Genomic DNA, 16,413 nt, shown 5'->3' on the forward strand with positions numbered 1-16,413 from the left:
AACTGGATATGGAACAACTGATTGGCTCAAAATTGGGAAAGGAGTACGACAAGGCTGTATATTGTCTCCCTGCTTATTTAACTTATATGCAGAGGAAGAGATGGTTGGACAGTGCTCTCAAAGCTACTAACATGAGTTTGACCAGACTGCAGGAGGCAGTGGAAAACAGGAGTGCCTGGCGTGTTCTGGTCCATGGGGTCACAAAGAGTCAGACAGGATTAAGTGACTAAAGAACAACAACAGTGTCCAATCAGCATTTCTTAAGGTAGAAGCAATTCTGAGAATGTTCCTCTGAATGATGATTGCAAATTGCCATTTGTAAAGATCCGTTTCTCAGCTGAAGAGGATAAAAAATGAATTTGGAACAACAATGTCTCAAGATAAATTATGTTACTTCAGCCTCATGTACATAGAAAGTGACAAGCTAAGCAGTTTATCATTTGATGATATCCTCAGTGACTTTGCTTTGGCAATGCAAGAAAGTATTGTAATTTAGATCATGTTTGTCTATTGTTTGTATACACAGTACACAATGAATCATGATAAAATTATACAGCTGAATGGGTATTGGGTAGATGCAGTAATACAATTAGTCCTGCAAAATAATTTTTATGTACAGGTGTGTATAGTATCGCTATTATTAATAAATGCGACATATTACTAGAAATACTGTCTTTTACACTCACTAAGTGTAACAGGGTACAAAGGTCTTCTGTCCCAATGAAGAATGTAGACTATTATGGTAATATTGATACTGATATAAAAAAATGCATTGTATTAACTACAATTGCATTGTACAGGTTATAACACTTAATTTCATATTAATAATGCTATTTATGATTATTAGTACAGTGGTACCTCGCAAGACGAATGCCTCGCAAGACAAAAACTCGCAAGACGAAAGAGTTTTCCGTTTTTTGAGGCGTTCCGCAAGACGAATTTCCCTATGGGCTTGCTTCGCAAGACGTTTTGTCTTGCGAGTTCTTGCGAGTTTGTTTCCTTTTTCTTAAAGCCGCTAAGCCGCGCTTTGCAAGACGAAAAAAACGCAAGACGAAGAGACTCGCGGAACGGATTAATTTCGTCTTGCGAGGCACCACTGTAGTTTGCATTATATATTTGCACCTATTATTATAGCAAGTTTCTAAGACTAGATTAGGAGTCTTTGTAAATTGTGTTTCTAAAGGAACTTTTGTTATTGCCAAATGCCAATGTGTTTGCAATATTGTTTGTTATGAATAACAAAATCATTTTAAGTTACAGCTTAATAATTATTTCACTATTAATATACTTCATAATTGTATTTCAGTTCAACAATTACTTTGAGAAAATACATACTCTGTTATGTGCAAATGCTTTTAGATACCTATTAGGTCCATAAACTACCATATAGCGTACATTCAACACAAAAAACAGTGACAAATAGTTGTTGACAAAGAACAGCTGGACATATAAAAGGCCCCATTACCTCCTACCTAGTTTAGGGCCTCATCAAACCTCAATCCGGCCCTGCCCCCACTACTTTATGCAAGGAGTTCAAGAACAAAGAGCTCTTTGGAGGAGGCCTCACCCCTTCCTTCTTCCTGCCAGGACCCCCCTGCCTTTGTTTTCCTCCCCATCTTTTCCTCTTTCTCCCTCTGCCATCCAGCAATCCATGTCCCCATCTCCTCTACAAAACGGAAGACTTGGATGTTTTTGGTGTTTCTTATTTTGTTGGAAGCCGCCCAGAGTGGCTGGGGAAATCCAGAAAATGGGGGCGGGGCTTTCCTCCCTTCTCTTCTTCTCCCCACCGGACTTGTGCAGGCTGCCACTCCCCGTCCCGGGGCTTCTCATCCTGAACCCCCACCCCTTGCCAAGCCCCTTCCCTCCTTCCCCGCTGCTGGCTTTGCACTCACCCGAAATCCTGGAGATGGCGGCAGCGACCCTGGACAGCGGGGGCGGAATGGGAGGCAGGATATCTCCGAGGGATACTTGTAAGGGGAAAACGATGCAGTAACCAGCCAATGGGGAGAGAAGGGAGGGAACCTGGGCTTCGAGTATAGGGAATATATGCTCACTGCCTTAAAGGTTAAAGGCAGAGAGTGCACGCTGCTGGGGGGGGGGGTGCTGCTGCTGCTCCATACTGATTTGGGAAATGGAGGCGCGGCTTAATTAGAACAGCTGACCTGCCCTCCTGCTCTGCCCTTGTCCTGCAAGGAATAGGGTGAGTGCAAAGTGCCTCAGGGTGCAGCAAGCTTTGGGGGGGTGTGCAATGCAATACCCATAATTGGGGTTGGGGGTGGAGAGAGAGCAGGTAGGGAAGCAGTGGTTCAAGTGTGGGGGTATTGCAGCTGATTCATCCTCGTTGCAAAGAAGAGACAGGGGCCTCTTCCTGAAGGCGCTCTCTCTCTCTCTCTCTCTCTCTCTCTCTCTCACACACACACACACACCACACAAAGAGCCCTGTAGTTTGATCAAGCCCATCTAGTCGCGCACCCTGTTAGAATCATAGAATCGTAGAGATGGAAGGGGACCCTGAGAGTCATCTAGTCCAACCCCCTGCAATGCAGGAATCTCAGCACTGTCTCCTCATGGTGGCCAAGCCTGCAAGGAGGATGGGAGCTCCAGAGCATCTTTCCCCTCCAGCGGCTTCCGGGAACTGCTATTCAATTAAGCATAAGAATAATAATATTGTAACAACAACCTTATTTATACCTGCTCATCTGGCTGGGTTTCCCCAGCCACCAGGGCAGCTCCCAACAGAATATTTTTTAAAAACCAATGAAACATCAAACATTAAAAACTTTTCCATTCAGGGCTGCCTTAAGTTGTCTTATAAAGAAGCAGGATCAGGAAGTTCTTAATGTCTGATAATAATAATTATAATAATTTTTATTTATACCCCACCATCCCTGGCCAGAGCCGGGCTCAAGATGGCTAACACCGGTAAAATTACAGTAAAAACATAATAGGGAGAGAAAAAACCAATTTAAAATACAGATTAAAATGCAATTTAAAAAGCAGCCTCATTTTAAAAGTAGCCCATAAATCAAAACCAGAAGGGGAGGGAAACATAAAGGTCAGACTGAGTCCAAACCAAAGGCTCTGTCTTGCAAGCTCTGCGGAAAGATGTCAAGTCCTGCAGGGCCCTAGTCTCTTGTGGCAGAGTGTTCCACCAAGTTGGGGCCAGTACTGAAAAGGCCCTGGCCCTAGTTGAGACCAATCTAACCACCTTGAGACCTGGGACCTCCAAAATGTTGTCATTTGTGGACCTTAAGGCCCTCCGCAGGGCATACCAGGAGAGGCGGTCCCATAGGTAAGTGGGTCCTAGGCCGCATAGGGCTTTAAAGGTCAAAACCAGCACCTTAAACCTGACCCTGTACTCCACCGGGTGACCGTTGCATGGATCACTGTGGCCAGATCAGGGCGAGAAAGGTAAGGAACCAACTGCTTAATACGGTAGAGATGGAAAAATGCCACCTTTGCTGTGGCTGCAACCTGCGCCTCTATGGAAAGGGAGGCATCAAAGATTACACCCAAGCTCTTGACAGAAGGTGCTGGCACTAATTGAGCCCCCGCAAGAGATGGGAGTTGGGCTCCCAAACCCATGTTGTCCCGACCCAGCCAGAAGACCTCTGTCTTCAAAGGATTTAACTTCATACGGCTCCCATGCAGCCATCCAGCCACAGCTTCCAAGCATCTGGTCAGTGTGTCCGGGGCCAAGTCAGGGCGGCTGTCCATCAACAGATAAAGCTGGCTGTCATCAACATATTGATGACAACCCAGCCCAAAGCTCTGGACAATCTGGGTAAGGGGGCACATAAAAGATATTAAAAAGCATCAGGGAAAGGATTGCACCCTGTGGGACTCCACACACCAAGGAGTGCCGCAGTGACCACTCCCTCCCTAGCGCCACCCTCTGTCTCCGACCTGAGATAAAGGAGCGCAGCCATTGTTGGACTATGCTCTGAATCCCTACGTCGGCAAGGCGGTGGTCCAAAGGTTCGTGATTGATCATGTCGAAGGCTAAGAGAATCAGCACTCCCGACCCGGCTCGATCCAGCTGTCAATGGAGATCATCTGTTAGGGCAACCAAAGCCGTCTCGGTCCTGTAACCAGGGTAAAAGACGGACTGAAACGGGTCCAGAGTCTATGTTTCATCCAGAAACCTACCAAGCTGTTCGGCAACTGCTCTCTCAATTACCTTACACAGGTATGGAAGATTCGATACCGGGCAGTAATTGGATAGATCTGAAGGATCTAGAGATGTTTTATTTAAGAATAGATGCACCACTGCTTCCTTCAACTCCCCTGGGAAAGTCCACGTACCAAGGGACTGTTTAATGATCTCATCCAGGGGGACCCGCACCTCATCTAGACATGCTCTAATCAGCCAGGACGGGCGCGGGTCAAGGGGGCAAGTGGTACCACTGTACAGTAGTGCCCCGCAAGACGAATGCCTCGCAAGACAAAAAACTCGCTAGACGAAAGGTTTTTCGTCCGCGATTTGCCTCGCAAGACGAATTCCCCTATGGGCTTGCTTCGCAAAACGAAAACGTCTCGCGACTTTGTTTCCTTTGTGTAAAAACCGTTAAAACCAAGGGTGCTTAGCTTGAGCAGCTGCAGTTGCGACTTGACTTCGAGGAGCAACTGTTAGCACGTGGTTTGGTAGCCTTTTCTCAGACTTTGCTCACTTTTGAAGATTTTCCAAAACTTTTCCAGAACTTTTCCAGAACTTCTCTTTCATCCATTTGGTAAGTTAAACTTTTAAAACTTTTTTTGGGGTTTTGGATTTTGGGTTGGGGTGTTTGGGATTCAAGGACTTGGTGTTGGGAAGGGGTTTGCGATAATCTGGGGGCTTGTGGGCCTTTTTGGGGAATTTTTATGATTTTCTGTGACCACTGGGCCAGGTTGTTTTTTTTTTGAAAATTTTTCTGAGTTTGAATTTCTGAGTGCTGGCTGGCTAGGGGAACAGTTGGGGAGGTTTCTGCAGAAATCTGGGACCATGTGGGGTTTTTTGGGGAATTTTTATGATTTTCTGTGACCATTGGGCCAGGTTGTTGTTTTTTGAAAATTTTTCTGAGTTTGAATTTCTGAGTGCTGGCTGGCTAGGGGAACTGTTGGGGAGGTTTCTGCAGAAATCTGGGACCATGTGGGGTTTTTTTTGGAATTTTTATGATTTTCTGTGACCACTAGGCATGGTTGTTTATTTTTGAAAAAATTTTCTGAGTTTGAATTTCTGAGTGCTGGCCATGTTGTTATTTTTTGAAATTTTTTTTTGTCTGGGTGGGGAAGCAGTTGGGGAGGGGTTTGCAGCAGTTGGGGAGGGGCTGGGGGAGCAGTTGGGGAGGGGTTTGCAATTTCTGTGTTGTGGGTGGGTTGGTGCGTGTCTGTGGGAGCTGTTGAGGTTTTTGAAGACATTGGTGATTTTTGAAGCTTTTCCTAAACTTATTTTGCAGCCATTTGAGGTTTCTGAGGACTTCGGTGGTTGATTGTTGAAGCTTTTCCAGAACTTCTCTTTCATCCATTTGGTAAGCTAAACTTTTAAAACTTTTTTGGGGGTTTTTGGATTTTGGATTTGGGGTGCTTGGGATTCAAGGCCTTGGTTCTGGGTTTTAATTTCTGTGTGGTGGGTGGCTGGCTGCTTTTGTATTTTTTGGGTTTGAAGCACATCACTGATTTTTTTTTTCTGTTTCTGAGTTTACGAAGGTAGGAGCTGTGCTGCCATGGGACCCAAGAAGACTGCTGCTGCGGTGGCCGGCGAGAGGAAGAAGGAGAAGGTGACGCTGGAAATGAAGAAGGAGATCATCTGGAAGCACGACGGCGGAATGCGTGTGACGGACATCGCCAGGGAGTACGGCAGGAACCCATCGACCATTGGGACCATCCTGAAGATGAGGGAGAAGATCCTGGCGACTGATGCAGCCAAGGGAGTCATCAGGATCGTGAAGAACCGCCCAGCTGTCCTGGAGGAGGTCGAGAAGTTGCTGCTCATCTGGATAGAAGAGAAGCAGCGTGCAGGGGACACAGTGTCTGAGGCCGTCATTTGTGAGAAGGCCAAGGCCTTGCACGCTGACCTCATCCGGGAACAGCCAGGAACCTCAGCCGAGCCAGAAGTCTTCAAGGCTAGCAGAGGTTGGTTTGACCGGTTCAAGACAAGATCTGGCATCCACAGCGTGGTCAGGCATGGAGAGGCTGCCAGTTCTGATGTTCCTGCGGCTGAAGACTTTGCAGCGGAGTTCCTGGAGCTTGTGAAGACGGAGGGCTACGTTCCGCAGCAGGTCTTCAACTGTGACGAGACCGGGCTGTTTTGGAAGAGGATGCCCAAAACGACTGTCATCACTCAGGAGGAGTCCAGGCTGCCTGGCCACAAGCCCATGAAGGACCGCCTGACCCTGCTCTTCTGTGCCAACGCAAGCGGCGACCTGAAGATCAAGCCCCTGCTGGTGTACCACTCGGAGAACCCACGGGCCTTCAAGAGACACAAGATCGACAAGGAGCGGCTGAGTGTCATGTGGCGATCCAACAGCAAGGCTTGGGTCACACGTGTGCTGTTTGTGGACTGGGTCAATCTTGCTTTTGGCCCTGCTGTCAAGCAGTACCTGCTGGACAACGACCTGCCGCTGAAGGCTTTGCTTCTGATGGACAATGCTCCTGCCCATCCTAAAGGCCTTGAGGTGGACTTGTTGGAGGAGTTCAGCTTCATCAACATCATGTTCCTGCCGCCTAACACCACGCCACTGCTCCAGCCGATGGATCAGCAGGTCATCGCCAATTTCAAAAATCTCTACACCAAGGAGCTTTTCAGGCGATGCTTCGAGGTGACTGACTGCACCACCATCACCCTGCGGGAATTCTGGAAGGACCACTTCGACATCGTCACCTGCTTGAAGATGGTCAACACGGCCTGGAAAGGGATCAGCCAGAGAAATTTGATTTGCGCTTGGCGCAGCCTGTGGCCGGACTGTGTGGCACCAAGTGACTCTGATGCACCAGAGTCAACAGTGGTGCAGGACATTGTTGCCTTGGGGAGGACCATGGGCCTGGAGGTCACGGAGGAGGATGTCTGCGAGCTGGTGGAGGGGCACGACGACGAGCTGACCACCGTGGAGCTGGTCGAACTGCAGGCAGAGGCTGCGCAGGAGCAGGCCTCACTGGAAGAGGAGGAAGCAACTGAGGAACGGCTGTCCTCCGAAAGACTGAGGGACATTTGCCAGAAGTGGAAGGAGGTGCAGACTTTTGCAGATCTACACCACCATGAGAAGCACGTGGCACATGACGCTGGGAACTTTTATAATACGAGGGTCATGTCGTCTTTCAGGGAGCTGCTGAAAAGGCGGATAAAGCAGCAGACTATGGACAGGTTCTTGACCAAGAAGCAAAGAGTGGAAGAGGAGCCTTCTTCGAGTGGTCCCCCAGAGTCTTAGAAAATGTACTGTACACTTTGTTGATTTTTAAATGTTTTTCTGTCATGTTTATAAAGTTAATTTATTTTCCCTTCAATTTTTGAACTGCTCTTTACAGTATGTGTAACTTTAAAGAGCAGTTAATAAACTGTTGTTGTACCAAATTTGGCTTTGTTTGGACTTTTTTTGACCATAGGAACGCATTAATTGATTTTCAATGCATTCCTATGGGATTTCGTGCTTCGCAAGACGAAAAATTCGCTAGACGACAAAAGTTGCGGAACGAATTAATTTCGTCTTGCGGGGAACCACTGTATACCACTTTAAACATTCATGGCTTCCCCCAAAGAATTCTGGGAGCTGTAGTTTGTTAAGGTTGCTTGGAGCTGTTAGGTGTGGTTGCCATATTTTGAAGAGCAAAAAGGAGTCCTTATGAGGACTCTCATTTTAAATATCTCTACCATATGTAGGCTATAGAAACTATAGAAGCTATATTGCCCGGGGGGCGGGGAAGAGAAGAAAAGAGGCAATCAAGTCTTTAACCATGGCAACCCTTAAAACCCTTATTTCCCTCAGAGTTACAATTCACCAAGTTCTCTGTGACAAGGAATAGATAGTGAAGCCACTCTACATATTATCTCTCTGGGAGGGGAACAGCAAACTACAGCTCCCAGAATGCTTTGGGGGAAGCCATGACTGACTGAAGGGGTACTAGAGTGATTTAAATGTGGTGTGGATGTGGCCCTCAAGGGAGAAGGCAAGCAATCAGAAGGTAAGTGGGAACACAATGGAGCCCACGGGGGCCATTTTGCTCAGCAGCCTCCAGTGCCATTGTGTTCCTCCTAGGGCAACACAGCACTCGTCCCCACTGCCTGCCTTCTGAGATGTGGGACCATTCCCAAGGGCAGCTTGTGACATAGCGTTGTAGGGCAAGGCTGTTTCAAGGGAAGGTGGGAAAATGCATTTCTTCCACATAGCAGCCTGGATAATTTGTGGAGTGGGCTGTGAGTTTTTTCCCTTTTTCTCTTCAGCGGTGTCTCCCAAATACATTTCTGTTCCAAGCAGTCAATCAGAATTCATTGCCCATCCACTTGCAGACAAGGCCTTGAGAAAGATTCTTGTCAAGATGGCGGTCTGGCAGTGGATCATCTGCCACTCAGACCCATATATACCTCCATGGGGTTAACTCGCCCCCGCCCATCAGAATTAATGAGAAAAAAATCATGATGATTTATGTGACCTTTGAATCAAATACATTTACAGGCAAAAGCAGGCTGTGGGGGGCAGGGGTTGATTCTAGGATTACGTATCCTGGTCTACCTAGCAATGGTTGATCTTTGCCTTAATTTGTAACTCAATGCCTTGAACAACCACTAGCATTTATTTTTAAATGCTGATAATGTTTTATTGCAGATTTTTTATTATTATTTCGGTATCTCATTGTTAACAAAGTATTTTTATACATATGAAGAGCAGATCTTGGATTGACAAAATTATGGTTTTTAAAGTAAAAAGATTTTTTAAAAAAGGTTTTGTTTATCTCTGTTCTGAAATCTGCTTTTAAAGTAAAGTGTGTCAATATATTTGGGTTTGTTTATAAAGCAGAAGTGACTAGCTGTTCCTGGAAGCCCAAAAATGAGCTCTATATCAACAAAAGTTTTATCTATAATTATTCATAATGAAAAGCTGAAAGAAACGTGAGATTTTCCACCCTTGAGCTTTTGAACTACAACCCCCATCAACCTTGGCCATACAGGCTGAGGCTTATGGGTGTTGTTGCCCAACATCTGAGCAACCCCATGTTGGATATCCCTGCTCGAAACTTTATTTATTTAATTTCTATTCCACTTTATAATTTCAAGAAAAACCACAAAGCGGTTCACAGCATATTAAATCAATAAAACATAAATAAAACAACCTGAAAAATGTGAAATATAGAATATACAGTCAAAGCAACATAACAGAAAACAAAAATATTATCTTAAAGATTTCAAAATAAAACAGTACAAAGGTCGACCACAGAATTCATATTTAACATGGTAGAGCTGGGCGAGTCTGGGCCCCACCCCTTTGGCCAGGTGGGAAAGACCTTGCAGGGAGTGGTGGACTTTACACCTCACAGCCGGGCGATGTTCCTCCGGCCTCATGAGCAGCCTCTTTAATGGGACCCAAGTGTGTTTAAGGTTGCAATTAACTTAATCTTCCCTAGATCTACTTTCAGCAGAATCATGTGCCACTCCCACTGCCCATCTTCAAACTCAGAGTAGCAAGCACATGTATCCCGTAGGTGCGCTTGGCTCTTCCTGTTCAGCGTCACTAAAACTCTCCTCCCCCCACAAAACGACAGCCTCCTTTTAAGCACCCTGACAGTTATTTGCTATTCCTCCACCATTGCTCTCACAGTGCATGTGCGATACACACGCTTCGCTCTACGGCCTCCTGAAGCATCTTAAACGCCGAGACAAAGGGATGCTCTCCTGCTAAATGCACTCTCACTGATTACAGGCGCATACTCGGGAGAAACACGAACTAGCCTTGTACGGAAAAAGCACCCCCTCCCCGGATTCTTCCCAGGAGCAGGAGGACTGTATAGATTTGGAAAAGTGATTTGCAGAGGAACATAGTTCAGAAGGCAGAAGCTGGGAAATACTGGATGGGGAACAGCTTGCCGAAGAAACTCTGGAGGGGGGGGGAGAGTTAACAGATTCACTGTCTCTGGAAAGCATCCATCCGCTCTCCCCAAGGCCAAGGAGAGCAGCGAAAGTGGCAGGACAGAAAGTACGGAGGGAACTAGCTCAGATTACGAGACGCAGAAGTGACGGGGTGACTAGGGATGTGAGGGACTGGACCTCTTCATTGGGAGCACCGCCATTCCTAGAAGACGGGTTCTTTGTCCCCTTGCTGGGATCATTAAAGCTTCTAACTGGTAAGAAGACTCCTTTTCCTTTGTTCTGCTTATCTACGACCAAGGGGAAGGAAGGCAATTCACTGAAGCCTGAAAGATGCTGATCCACAAGACAAGGGCAGCCCATCATTTTGGCAGTGATGGGTGGGGTCAAAACTCAACAGATTCATCACACGCCTTGAGTATTCCATATTCACACTCTCCCCCTGGATAATCTAGCAACAACTTGCAACTTCTTTTGTACATCAAGTATAGGTGACCTTCATTACTTTAATACATATATATGTGTATAAAAATTTAAATAAAAAAACAAAAACATCACATGGGTTCCATGTATTTAAAATTGATTTCTGCCTTTATGAGTTTCTTGACGTAAATTAAATAGTGAATATTGAGTGCAACGTTGCATTCATTTATATGGTTTTTCACCTGTGTAAATTTGCTTAGGAATATTAAGGTCTCCACTACGACTGCAGCTCTTTCCACATTCAATACATTGAAACGGTTTCTCCCCTGTGTGAGTTCGTTGGTGTATTCTAAGGTGACCACTACGACTGCAGCTCTTTCCACATTCGAGACATTTAAACCGTTTCTCCCCCGTGTGAGTTCGTTGATGTATTCTAAGGTCTCCGACAATGGCTGCACTTTGGAGCCCTGCTTGCTCATGCTATCTGTGTGTGCATGTGTGTCTTTGGACCTAGAAGACAACATACACTAGTGGTAAAAATTGTGGAAACCTTGGAGAAGGTGTTTTTCTGGGGTTTGATGGCTCATAATACCCCCCTTCTTGGGAGTAATACCATAAAATTATATATCAACGGAAATACATAGTGGTACTTCAGGTTACAGACGCTTCAGGTTACAGACTCCGCTAACCCAGAAATAGTACCTCGGGTTAAGAACTTTGCTTCAGAATGAGAACAGAAATTGTGCTCTGGTGGCACGGCGGCAGCAGGAGGCCCCATTAGCTAAAGTGGTGCTTCAGGTTAAGAACAGACCACTGTAATTTAAAGTACCACTGTAATTTAAAGTAGAATGTAATACAACAACTTTTAGGAAGGATTGCAACATAAATAAGCAGGACATTTGTCAGTGTGTTATGTGATTGCAATCAAGTTGGTTGGGGATTTTTTTGTTCTTTCAGTTAGTGAACTTGTAAAATGTAATAAAATAAAATAAATGTCAGAAAGAGTTGACTTTGTGATTGCGGGCTTCCGGGCTGGAGTAAGACAGAGCCCTTAGGGGGATTTCAGGCCACCGAGGAGAGGTTTAGGGGCTAAAAAAAGCCTCCCGCACAAAACTCTGCAGAAGAGTGGGGCTCCAACGGGGTCCAGCTGAGCCCCAGGTCTCCCGTCAAACCGGCTCCCGCAACTGCATCAGGGAGGAGAAGACGGTCGAGGTGGGCTGTCGGCTCCAACGCACACCTGAATACCCGAAGCCTAAAAGCCGCCCTCTGAAGTGACAGATCTTCTGTTATAAGGTAAAAGAAAAAGAAGCTTTTGGAGAGGAATTTAAAAATTTGGACTTAAATTCAATTTGAATTTCAAAGCGAGAAGTATTAAAAATGGAAGCCGTACTTCTGCTATTCAGAGAACCCTGCAGAGACGTTTTGTGAATAAGATGGAATGAGATGAATGCCCCCAAAAATCTAAATTACAGCCTCTGAGTGAAAGCAAATGTATTTTTAACCCTAAAATTTCTGCTTTGCTGAAAGAACAGGATTTGTAAATAGTTGCCTCTCAGTTTTGACAAGCTCTGCGATTTGAATATCCAACAACTTGGAATTTTTTGAGACATCCACCAAAGTCTGGCAGGATTAGACCCTGTGTAGCTGGAGGGGTGATAAAAAAGGAAAGTGGCCAACATATAGAGATTTGTTAATAGAAGAGGAGAAAGGTTTGAAATTTAAAAGTTATGAAAACTTGAAAGGTACTTTACAAAGTTGGTTGCATCACAGACAAATTAATGAGCAATTTAAAGAAGATAATAAAGGGGTTCAGCTATACTATCTCAAACTTTCAAAAGGAAATTGTGGAGGGAAATACCAAATTATTGAAGAAAGCATATAACATTTTGCTATATGGAGAGACTTTAGATGAGAAGGTAAAATCGGCCCAAATAAAATGGGCTCCGGATGTTGGGCTTAATATACAGTTGGAGGAATGGGAGAGTTTATGAAAACAAATGTAAAGTTTACAGATTGTATATCATTAAGAGAAAATTACAGTGGTACCTTGGGTTAAGTACTTAATTCATTCCAGCGGTCTGTTCTTAACCTGAAACTGTTCTTAATCTGAAGCACCACTTCAGCTAATGGGGCCTCCCGCTGCTGCTGTGCCACTGGAGCACGATTTCTGTTCTCATCCTGAAGCAAAGTTCTTAACCTAAGGTACTATTTCTGGGTTAGCAGAGTCTGTAACCTGAAGCGTATGTAACCCGAGGTACCACTGTATTTGAAAATGATATATAGATGGTATATCACACTGGAAAAACTGCAAAAATGTATAAAACAGGATCCAAGATATGTTGGAGATGTAAAGAGAAAGGTGGTACTTTTTTCATGTATGGTGGGAATGCAAGAAGGTCAAAGAATACTGGGAAATGATATATAATGAACTGGAAAAAAAATGAACTGAAAAAACCCTTTGTTTAAAAACCAGAATCTTTCCTGCTTTAATTTTAGATCATGATACATGAGAGGGAAATTGGACATAGTTTATGTATGCGACAACAGCAACAAGAATTTTATTAGCACAAGTATGGAAAACAGAAAGCGCCAACAAAGGAAGCATGGCAAGCCAAGCTTATGGACTACGCGGAACTGGCTAAGCTGACAGAGAGAATACATTTACAGATAGGTAGCCGTGTTGGTCTGCCATAGTCAAAACAAAAAAGAGAGAATACATGAGAGAGACAACATTGATTTCAAAAAAGAGTGGGAACCATTTATAAACTATATAAAAGGACAGTATAAAGATATGGACTCATTGGCAGGTTTTGACAACTATATAAGAAGCAAAATCAGCAGAGTATAGAATTTGTTTAATTAATCAATACGCAAATATGGGGGAAGCCAAAGAGGAGGGAGGGGAGAAATACGGATATAGAAATTGTTCAATTAAGATTTGTGGAAATTTGTTGTTATAATTTGAAAATTCAATAAAAATATTTTTTTTAAAAAATGTGTTGTGCGATTGCTATCAAGTTGGTTGAGGTTTTTTTCATTTAGTGAGCTTGTAAAACGTAATAAAATTAAATAAATGGCGCAAAAGTTGACTGGTCACCTAGAAAGGGATATAAAATAGTACTATTAAGTGAACAAGGCTACAGTTATGAAGATATTAGAAGAAAAATTGGCAGAAACTTAACCAAAGGGGGCATTTCTAAATTTTGGAAGAGGTATAAGGAGACGCAGACACTACAAAATCAGACTGGGCTAAACCCATGTTAACTGGACAGCAGAACAATGGGACACTGTTATTTGGAGTGAAGAGACCAAAATCTCGCTTGGTATGATGGCATGAAATACGTGAGGAGAATCGGAGGAGATTTACATCCTATTTACATAGCACCTTCTGTGAAACACCCAGTCAGTGCTATGATCTGGGGCTGTATGACAGCACGAGGTTTGGACAAAATTTGAGTCATTAATGGGAAAGTAAATGCCCCATAATACATAGCCCAGACCTTAACTCAATCAAAAATCTATGGAGCTGACTAAAGAAACTTGTTAGTCAGAAGCAGCCCAGCAATAAAACCCAATTAATAAGGGAAATAATTTAATCTTTGTTTCACATTATTACAGCTGCAGAACTAAAAAGCTTACTTTACTCCATGGAAGGCTAAAGGTTACCCAGCTAAGTATTAACTGACACGGTGAGAATTTTTGTATATCTCTTTTGTTGTATGCGTTTCACGTTTCTTCTTTATGACTGCTGTTGTAATAAATAATCCTTCATAAAAGTTATTGCATTACATTTTTCATTAAATTATATTTCCATTGATATATAATTTTATGGTATTACTAAAAAAAAAAGTGTTAGGAGTCATCAAACCTCAGAAATACACTTTTCCAAAAGGTTTCCACAATTTTGACCACTAGTGTACATGTTTACATCACGCGATTACTTAAAGAGGGCATTTCTTTAAAATTGAAGGCCATTTCTGCAAAATGGAAGACTTCTGAAGGCAGCCCTGTACAGGGAAGTATTCAATGTTTTCGGTGTTTTTTATTTTGTTGGAAGCCTTCCAGAGTGGCCGAGAAACCCAGTCACGTGGGCAGGGTGCACGTAATGAATAATAATAATAATAATAATAATAATAATAATAATAATAATTCCCTCCTTAGCCTGACCTGCTATGCATGCTAATCAGAGACTCTGTCCCAACCACCCTCTTGAACACAACAGGGCTTCCTATTTTTACTGCTATTCTTTACATTTCTATACTGCCCTTCCTCCGAAGATCACAGGGCAGCTTACAATAGAAAATCAGAGATGCACAGCACAGTAAGAAATAAAAACGACAACCACCCCCTTACGCACGTACAAATGCAGGTGTGAAGGCCATAGATTGTTTAATGAGCCCAATGCCTGGGAGAAGAGGAATGCTTTCACCTGGTGTTTAAAGAAAAAGAAGGAAGGAAGGAAGGAAGGAAGGAAGGAAGGAAGGAAGGAAGGAAGGAAGGAAGGAAGGAAGGACACTGAGGTTCACTTCTGAGGGTCTTCTGCCAGTTCCCTCCCTGCAAGAAGCGAAGTTACAGGGAACCAGGCAGAGGGTCTTCTCGCTGGTGGCGCCCTCCCTTCCAATTTCATATAAATAAACAACTATCTGACTTTTAGAAGACATCTGGAGGCAGCCCTGTATTGGGAATTTTTTAACGTTTGATGTTTTATTATGGTTTATCTATGTTGTAAGCCACACAGAGTGGCTAGGGAAACCCAGCCAGATGGGCAGGTATTATTTTTATTATTTTTATTAGCCTGCCCAACAATGTCCAAGCCTCTCCCCTTTCCCGCCTCCTTTCCTGCAACTCCCTTTGCACCAGATCTGGGCAGGAAGAAGCTTCTCTCTTTCCACTGCGGAAACCCCTCCCCCCCTTCAAGGCCCCGTTAAAAAGACCAGCTCCCTTTCCTTTCCTCCCTTCTCTTCTTCTCCCCGTCCCGGGGCTTCTCATCCTGGACCCCCCACCCCTTGCCAAGCCCCTTCCCTCCTTCCCCGCCGCTGGCTTTGCACTCACCCGAAATCCTGAAGGCGGCGGCAGATGCAGCGACCCTGGGCAGCGGGGGGCGGGAATGGGAGCCCTCGCCTGGGAGGCAGGGAGGGACCCCGCTTAATTAGGAGGCTTAATTAGGACGTGCTCTGGTCCAGGGGGCCACGAAGAGTCGGACACGACTAAACAACAACAACAATTAGGACGAAGCAGCCCCCTTCCCTCCCTCCTTTGCAAGCCCCTATTGTAAAGCTTCCGCTGGTGAAGCCGGAAGTCAGGTGACTCTGGCGAGGAAGGAGAAGTTTCTCTCCCCCCCCCCAGCCTCTTTCCTTTCCTTTGATAACTGGGGGGAGGAAAACCTTACAGGACCAGCCAATGGGGAGACGAGGGAGGGAACCTGTGCTCCGAGTATAGGGAGCATCAGCTGCTTTGGACCCCTTCCCTCGTGCAATAATGTAATGTAATCAATAAACTCTTTACTGCCTCACCCATTTGGTTCACATTGTATTTCGAGGAGGGATCCAGGGTCTCAAGACCCACTTCTTACAATGTAGGAAGCAGTTTACAGCAAAAAAAAAAAAGCCTAATGACTCTTCTAGGTAAATGAATAAATTATTTTAATAAATATTTAAATGGAGACCATATCTCACATTCTCATGTTCATGCAAACATGATTCCACTGCAACCTCACTTAGGCCCCACTTCCACCTCAGCAAAGTGTTCTTTATACAGAAATCTCCTGAAAAGAAGTCTCTCTATTTACATTATAGGGAGGGACCATTCTCTGTCTGGCTTATTGCACATTCATAACACCCTGTGTCTTTTGCAGTGTCCTGTATTCTCCTCACAGACACACAGAAACAGGGAACAGTGACATGCAGCAGCAGCAAGACAGACACGCTGTCAAAGAATAC

General features: G+C 44.5%; 2 protein-coding genes and 1 pseudogene across 3 annotated transcripts in view; 1 reads left to right on the plus strand and 2 right to left on the minus strand.

Annotated features, from left to right (window-relative positions):
- The window catches only part of LOC309362402 (uncharacterized protein), a 56,457-nt gene extending 54,545 nt beyond the window's left edge, over positions 1-1,912 (minus strand). The window contains exon 1 of the mRNA XM_081931746.1: positions 1,893-1,912. The gene's annotated coding sequence lies outside the window, so the exon portion shown is untranslated. The remainder of the gene's footprint in view (positions 1-1,892) is intronic.
- The window catches only part of LOC309362400 (uncharacterized protein), a gene marked incomplete at its 3' end in the record, with an annotated part of 151,637 nt that extends 141,274 nt beyond the window's left edge, over positions 1-10,363 (minus strand). The window contains exon 1 of the mRNA XM_081931745.1: positions 8,703-10,363. The remainder of the gene's footprint in view (positions 1-8,702) is intronic.
- On the plus strand, positions 4,747-10,201 carry LOC309362401 (tigger transposable element-derived protein 1 pseudogene; annotated as a pseudogene). The gene is made up of 3 exons (XR_014173412.1): positions 4,747-5,507; positions 5,677-7,145; positions 10,127-10,201. The product of XR_014173412.1 is annotated as a tigger transposable element-derived protein 1 pseudogene (transcript).
- Positions 10,364-16,413: the final 6,050 nt, after the last annotated feature.

The sequence above is a fragment of the Podarcis melisellensis genome (assembly GCF_964234715.1).
Source record: "Podarcis melisellensis genome assembly, contig: HAP1_SCAFFOLD_154, whole genome shotgun sequence".
NCBI classification, from domain to species: Eukaryota; Metazoa; Chordata; class Lepidosauria; order Squamata; family Lacertidae; genus Podarcis; species Podarcis melisellensis.